Consider the following 8,291-nt stretch of genomic DNA (forward strand, 5'->3'; position numbering starts at 1 on the left):
CAAAATTCAACATCCCTCTATGATAAAGGTGTTGAAGAGATTGGGGATACAAGGATTATACCTAAAAATAATAAAAGCTATTTACAGCAAGCCGACAGCTAACATCAAACTTAATGGAGATAAATTCAAAGCCATTCCATTGAAATCAGGAACATGACAAGGCTGTCCACTCTCCCCATATCTCTTCAATATAGTGCTTGAAGTTTTAGCAATAGCAATACGACAACATAAGCGGATCAAGGGGATTCAATTTGGAAAGAAAGAAGTTAAACTCTCATTATTTGCAGAAGATATGATAGTATATATGAACGAGTCCAAAAACTCTACCAAAGAACTCCTACAGCTGATAAACACCTTTAGTAATGTGGCAGGATACAGGATCAACTCCAAAAAGTCAGTCGCCCTCCTATACACAAAGGATAAAGAAGCAGGGATGTAAATCAGAGAAACTTCACCTTTCACGACAGCCACAAATAGCATAAAATATATTGGGGTAACTCTGACCAAGGAAGTGAAAGACCTATTTAACAAGAACTTTAAGTCTTTGAAGAAAGAAATTGAGGAGGACACCAGAAAATGGAAAGATCTCCCCTGCTCTTGGATTGGGAGGATCAACATAGTAAAAATGGCAATTCTACCAAAAGGAATCTATAGATTCAATGCAATCCCCATCAAAATCCCATCAAACTTCTTCACAGACCTTGAGAGAATAATAATCAATTTTATATGGAAAAACAAAAACCCAGAATAGCCAAAACAATCTTATATAATAAAGGAACTTCTGAAGGTATAACCATCCCTGACTTCAAACTCTATTACACAGATACAGTATTGAAAACAGCTTGGTTTTGGCATAAGAACAGAGAAGTTGACCTCTGGAATGGAGTAGATGACCCAGGTATGAACCCACAAACCTTTGAACAATTTAATTTCGACAAGGGAGCTAAAGGTATGCAATGGAAGAAGGAAAGCATCTTTAACAAGTGCTGGCATAACTTGACGTCATCCTGTAGAAGCATGAAAGTAGATTCATATCTATCACCATGCACAAAACTCAAGTTCAAATGGATTAAAGACCTCAATATTAATCTGACCACTTTGAAGCAGATAGAAGAGAAAGTGGGAAGTAGTCTACAAGACATAGGTACAGGAGACCACTTTCTAGGTAGAATCCCAGTAGCACAGACTATAAGAGAATCAATGAATAAATGGGACCTCCCATTTATTATTATTATTATTTATTTATTTACTTATTATTTATTTATTATTATAATGGGACCTCTCCATTAATGGAGAAGCTTCTGTAAAGCAAAGGACACTGTCAGTAAGACAAAAAGGCTACCTTCTGACTGGGAGAAGATTTTCACAAACCCCTCATCAGACAAAGGCCTGATCTCCAAAATATACAAAGAACTAAAGAAACTAGACACTATAACTCTAATTAACCCAGGTAAACAACGGGGTGCTGATCTGAACAGAGAATTCTCAAGAGAAGAACTTTGAATGGCCAAAAGACACTTAAGGTCATGCTCATCCTCCTTAGCGACCAGGGAAATGCAAATCAAAACAACTATGAGATACCATTTTACACTGGTCAGATTAGCTAAAGTCAAAAACACCAATGATAGGATATGCTGGAGAGGATGTGGTGTTAGGGGAACTCTCATCCATTGTGGGTGTGAATGCAAACTTGTGCAGTCACTGTGAAAACAGTGTGGCGGTTTCTCAGGAAACTGGGAGTCAACCTCCCTCAGGACCCAGCAATTCCACTCTTGGGAATATACCCAAGAGATGCCCTATCATACCACAAAAGTATTTGTTCAACTATATTCATAGCTGCACTATTTGTCATAGCCAGAACATGGAAACAACCTATGTGCCCCTCAATAGAAGAATGGTTAAAAAAGGTGCGGAATATATATACATTAGGGTTTTACAAATCGGTAAAAAACAATGACATCTTGAATTTTGCATGCAAATGGATGGACATAGAAAATGCTTTACCGAGTGAGGTAACCCAGACCCAAAAAGAGGAATATGGTATGTACTCACTCATAAGTGGATTCTAGCCATAATTAAAGGCCTTTGAGCCTATTATTCGTGTTCCGAGAGAAGCTAAATAAGAAGGTGCACCTGAAGAAAATCATATAGTTATCCTCCTGGAGATTGGAAGTAGACAAGAGTGCCAGGCAACCTCGGATGCATGGGGGGTGGGGGGGGTTGAAAGGGGAGATGGTTAGAGAGAAGAGAGTAGGGGAGGAATGTGGAAAGCTTGGGGGATTGGGACGGGGAAGAGGGAGGAAAGATGGATATGGGATCAGGGAAGTATATATCTCTACTAAGGGAGTCATTTTAGGGTTTACAAGAGACTCGATTACAAAGGGGATTCCAGGTCCAAGGAGAGATCCCCAGATTGTTCTCTGGACAGAGGATAGGGTTCCTGAAACAGCCTTGGCCCATAACCATACTGATGAATATTTTGCATATCACCATAGAACCTTCATCTGGCGATGGATTGAGATAGAGACAGAGGCACATATTGGAACACTGGACCTAACTCCCTAGGTCCAAATGAGAAGCAGAGAGAGGGAAAACGTGAGCAAAAAGGCAAGAACAGAGGGAACCTTCACCCGTTGATGGATGGAGATTGAGACAGAGACCCAGATTGGAGCACTGGACTGAGCACCCAAGGTCTAAATGAGAAGCAGAAGAAGGGAGAACATGAAAAAGAAAGGCAGGACCATGAGGAGTGCGTTCATCCACTGATACAAGGGGACTGATCTAATGAGAGTTCACCAAGGCCAGTTGGACTGGGACTGAATGAGCACGTGATCCAACCAGATTCTCTGAATGTGGCCAGATTCTCTGAATGTAGCTGGCACGGGGTCTTTCTGAAAAGCCATTGACAATGACACTGGGACTTGTTTCCTCTGCATATAGTGGATTTTTGGGATCCAGTCTGTTTGGATTATCACCTTCTTGGACCAGGAGGGAGGGGGGAGGAACTTGAACTTCCCACAGGGCAGGAAACCCTGACTGCTCTTAGGGATGGAGAGGGAGGAGGAGGGGGAGTGGGAGGAGTGCGAGGGTGTTGGGAGGAGGGGCGGAACTGGAAACTTTTATAAATTAATAAACTTTTATAAAAAAATTGTCAAATGCTTTTTCAGCATCCAATGAAATGATCATATGGTTTTTCTTTCTTTCAGTTTATTTATGTGATGGATTACATAGATAGACTTGCATATGTTGAACCAGCCCAGCATCTCTGGGTTGAAGCCCACTTGATCATAATGGATAATTTTTCTAATGTGTTCTTCGAATCGGTTTGCCAGTATTTTATTGAGAATTTTTTCGTCGATGTTTGTGAGTGAGATTGGTCTGTAATTTTCTTTCTTGGTAGTGTCTTTGTGTGGTTTTGGTATCAGGGTAACTGTAGCTTCATAAAAAGAGTTTGGCAATGACTCTTCTGTTTCTATATTGTGAAATACATTAAGGAGTATAGGTATTAGCTCTTCCTGGAAGTTCTGATAGAATTTTGCATTGAAACCATCTGGTCCTGGGCATTTTTTGGTAGGAAGATTTTTGATAACAGCTTCTAATTCTTCACGACTGACAGGTTTATTTCGATTGTTCACCTGGTCTTGGTTCAACTTTGGTATATGGCATTTATCTAAAAAAAATCCGTTTCTTTTACATTTTCCAATTTTGTGCCATACAGGCTTTTGTAGTAAGATCTAATGATTCTCTGAATTTCCTCTGTGTCTGTGGTTATGTCCCCATTTTCATGTCTGATCTGATTAATTTGCATGTTCTCTCTATGCCGTTTGATTAGTTTGAATAGGGGTTTGTCGATCTTGTTGATTTTCTCCAAGAACCAGTTTTTTGTTTCATTGATTCTTTGGATTGTTTTCTGTGTTTCTATTTTGTTGATTTCAGCCCTCAGTTTGATTATCTCCAGTCTTTTACTCCTCCTGGGTGAATCAGCTTCTTTTTTTCTTGAGCTTTCAAGTGTGCTCTTAAGTCTCCAATTTGTGTTTTCTCCGTTTTCTTTAATTGGGCACTTAGTGGTATGAATTTTCCTCTTAGCACTGCTTTCATAGTGTCCCATAGGTTTGAGTATGTTTTGTCTTTATTTTCCTTAAATACAAGGAAGACTTTAATTTCTTTCTTTATTTCTTTCTTGACCCAGGGGTGTTTAGTAGTTGACTGTTCAACTTCCATGAGTTCGTTGGCTTCCTGGGGGTACCATTGTTGTTGAATTCTAACTTTAATCCATGGTGATCTGACAAGACAGAGGTAGTTACTAATATTTTTTTGTATGTGTGGAAGTTTGCTTTGTTACCAAGTATGTGGTCAATTTTCAAGAAGGTTCCATGAGCTACAGAGAAGAAGGTATAATCTTTCGTTTTTGGGTGGATTGTTCTATATATGTCTGTTAAGTTCATTTGATTCAATACCTCCAATAATTCTCTTATTTCTCTGTTAGGTTTCTATCTGAATGACCTCTCCATTGGTGAGAGAGGTGTGTTGCAGCCTCCTACTATTAGTGTGTGTGGTTTGATGACTGCCTTGAGTTCTAGAAGTGTTCCTTTTACATAAGTGGATGGCTTTATTTATATTAGGGGCATGGATATTCAAGATTGAGACTTCTTCCTGATGAATTGTTCCTGTTATGAGTATGAAATGTTCATCCTCATCTCTTCTGATTGATTTTAGTTTGAAGTCGATTTTGTTAGATATTAGAATGGCCACACCTGCTTGTTTCTTAGGTCCATTTGCCTGGAAAACCTTTTCCCAACACTTTACTCTGAGTAGGTGTCTGTCTTTGTGGTTGAGGTGTGTTTCTTGTAAACAGCAGAATGTTGGATCCTGTTTTCGTATCCAATCTCTTAGTCTGTGCCTTTTTATAGGTGAATTGACTCCATTGATATTAAATGATATTAATGACCAGTGGTTGTTGACTCCAGTTACTTTTTTGGGGGGGAGTAGTAGAGTGTATGTGTTTCCCTTCTTTGAGTTGTGCTTGTGAAGGGTTGCTAGATATCGGAGTTATTATAGGCAGTGTTGGCAATGTTGGATTTCTTGGGTTGTGATTTTCCTTCTAATACTTTCTGTAAGGCTGGATTTTTAGCTACGTATTGTTTAAATTTGTTTTTATCCTGGAATATTTTGTTTTCTGTGTTGATAGTGAATGATAGCTCGGCTGAGCATAGTAGTCTGGGCTTGCATCCATGGTCCCTTAGTTTCTGCAGTACCTCTATCCAGGACCTTCTGGCTTTCATGGTTTCCATAGAGAAATCCGGTGTAAGCCTGATAGGTTTTCCTTTATAAGTTACTTGACCTTTTTCCTTTCAGCTCTTAATATTTTCTTTCTTTAATCTGAATGCTTTGTGTTTTGATTATTATATGGCGAGGGGATGGTTTTTTTTTTATTTTTGATCCTGTCTATTCGGTGTTCTGTATGCTTCTTGAACCTTCATAGGAATATCGTTCTTTAGGTTGGGAAAGTTTTCTTCTATAATTTTGTTGAATATATTTTCTGGACCTTTGATCTGCAATTCTTCTCCTTCTTGAATCCCTATTATTCTTAGATTTGGTTTTTTTTTATTATTATGTCCCAGATTTCCTGAATGTTTTGTGATGAGCATTTGTTGGATTTGCTGTTTTCTTTGGTCAGAGTGTTTAATTTCTCTATGGTGTCCTCAGAGTCTTAGATTCTTTCTTCTATCTCTTGTATTCTGTTGGTTATGCTTGTTTCTGAAGTCTCTGTTCATTTACCTAGATTTTCCATAGCCAGCCGGCCCTCGGTTTGTGATTTCTTCATTGACTCCATTTCAGTTTTCAAATCTTGAACTGTTTCCATTACCTGTTTGATTGTTTTTTCTTGGTTTCCCAGAATTTCATTTACGGATTTACTCATTTCTTCAAACTTTTTGGTATATTTCTCTTCCATTTCTTTACTCATTTCCTCAATCTTTTTGTTATACTTATCTTCCATTTCTTTATGGCAGGTTTTCACCTCCTGTTTAAGTTCCTCTATTATTTTCATATTGATCCGCTTAGAGTCGATTTCTTCTATTTCTTCTGGGGTAGGGTGTTCAATTCTTCTCATTTTGCGCTCCCTGGATTCTGGAGATGTCATGTTGCCTTTCAGGTTGTTGGAGGAATTCTTGCATTGGCACCTGCCCATCTCCACCTCTCTAGATGAAACTCCTCCGCACTCTCTGGATAGAACTCCTCAGCACTCTCTGGATAGAACTCCTCAGCACTGCAGCTGGGCCTTCCCAGGGCCCAGGAGAAAAGAGTGCAGGGCAATGGGGGCAGGGAGGTGTCCAGTGAAACACGGAAGACCCTGCCGCAGAAGCTGAGGGGGGAGGGGCTGTGCTCTCTTCCTGGGCTGGCCACCCAGGCTAGCACCCACTTACCTCTCTGGGTAGAACTCCTCAGCACTGCTACAGGGGTAGCTGGTCTTCCCAGGGACCAGGAGACAAGAGTGCAGGGCAGTGGGGGCAGGGAGGGGTCCGGTGAAACAGGGAAGACCCTGCTGCAGAAGCTGAGGGGGGAGGGGCTGTGGTCTCTTCCCGGGCTGGCTGCCCAGGCTAGCTCCCACTCACTTCTCTGGGTAGAACTCCTTGGCACTGCTACAGGGGTAGCTGGATTTCCCAGGGCCCAGGAGACAAGAGTGCAGGGCAGTGGGGGCCGGGAGGGGGCCGGTGAAACATGGAAGACCCTGCCGCAGAAGCTGAGGGGGGAGGGGCTGCGCTTTCTTCCCGGGCTGGCCGCCCAGGCTAGCACCCACTCACCTCTCCGGGTAGAACTCCTCGGCACTGCTACAGGTGTAGCTGGTCTTATATTGCTGTGTTTGAGATAGGTTCTTACCTTATTTTCCTTCTTTTTTATTTATTTATTTATTTTTTTAAGACATGGTTTCTCTGTAGCTTTGGAGCTTGTCCTGGAACTAGATCTTGTAAACCAGGCTGGCCTCAAAATCACAGAGATCTGCCTGTCTCTGCCTCCCAAGTGCAGGGATTAAAGGCATGCACAATCATCAGGCGGTTTGTTTCTTAATTTTATGAGAAATCACCATACTGATATCCAAAGTGGCTGTTCCAATTTGCATTCAAATCAGCAATGGAGGAGTGTTCCTTAAACCCTACATTCTTTCCAGCTTAAGTTGTCATCAGTGTTTTTGATCTTGCCTATTGTTACAGATGTAGATGGAATCTCAGAGTTGTTTTGGTTTTCATTTCTCTAATCGCTAAGGATGTTGGAAATTTCCCTAAATGTCTCTCAGGCAATTTAGATTCATGTGTTAAGAGTTCTCTGTTTAGGTCTGTACCTCATTTTATGATTGGATTATTTGGTCTTTTGATGATCATTTTTTCTTAGTTCTTGTTATGTTTTGGAGATCATTCCTCTGTCCAGTGGGGGGTAGGTGAAGATCTTTTCCCATACTATAGGCTGCCATTTTTGTATTGCTGATCATGTCCTTTGGTTCACAGAAATTTCTTAGTATCAGTAGGTCCCATTTATTAATTATTGCTCTCCGTGTCTGTGCTGCTGGGTTTATATTTAGAAAATAGTCTCCTGCACACATTCTCTTTTTTTGTGATTCACCGTGGTTGGTTTTATGCTGTGGGTTTTTGCTTTTCTATATGAAGTTGAGCATATTTTTAAGGTCTTTGAAAATTTTTGCTGAGATTTACATGGGAATGGTATTGAACCAGTATTGCTTTTGGAAAGATTTTCATTTTTACTATATTAATTTCAACCTACCAAAGGGCATGGGAGATCTTCCCATTCTCTGGTCTCTCCTTTAATTTCTTTCTTCCAAAGTGTAAAGTTCTTGTCATACAGACCTTCTACTTCTTTAGAGTTATTCCAAAATATTTTATATTATTTGTGGCTATGGTTAAAGGTGATGTTTCCATGATATATTAATGGTAGCCATCTTTCTATTTCAAAAAAATATTCCTTGTAACTACCTTCTATCTACCTTCCTGATGACCACTCACAATCTTTGGTAACCATAATTATATCCCCATCTTCTAAGAGAAATTTTAAACAAAACATACAACTGAACTCATGAGAGATTTGACTCTTCATTCCTGTCATATTTCACTTCATGGTATCCTTCAGGCTTAAAAACATTGTTAAAATTTTTAGGTTTTCATATTTTACAACATGTTTTGGTATTACTTTATGATTGTTATTCTGCAAATTTGGAGCATTTTCTCTCATTCCTTTTCTGATTCTAAAAACATGAGTCTTATTTTCTAAAAGTTTAGAAT

The sequence above is a fragment of the Myodes glareolus genome, chromosome 27, assembly GCF_982192425.1.
Source record: "Myodes glareolus chromosome 27, mMyoGla1.1, whole genome shotgun sequence".
Taxonomy (NCBI): domain Eukaryota; kingdom Metazoa; phylum Chordata; class Mammalia; order Rodentia; family Cricetidae; genus Myodes; species Myodes glareolus.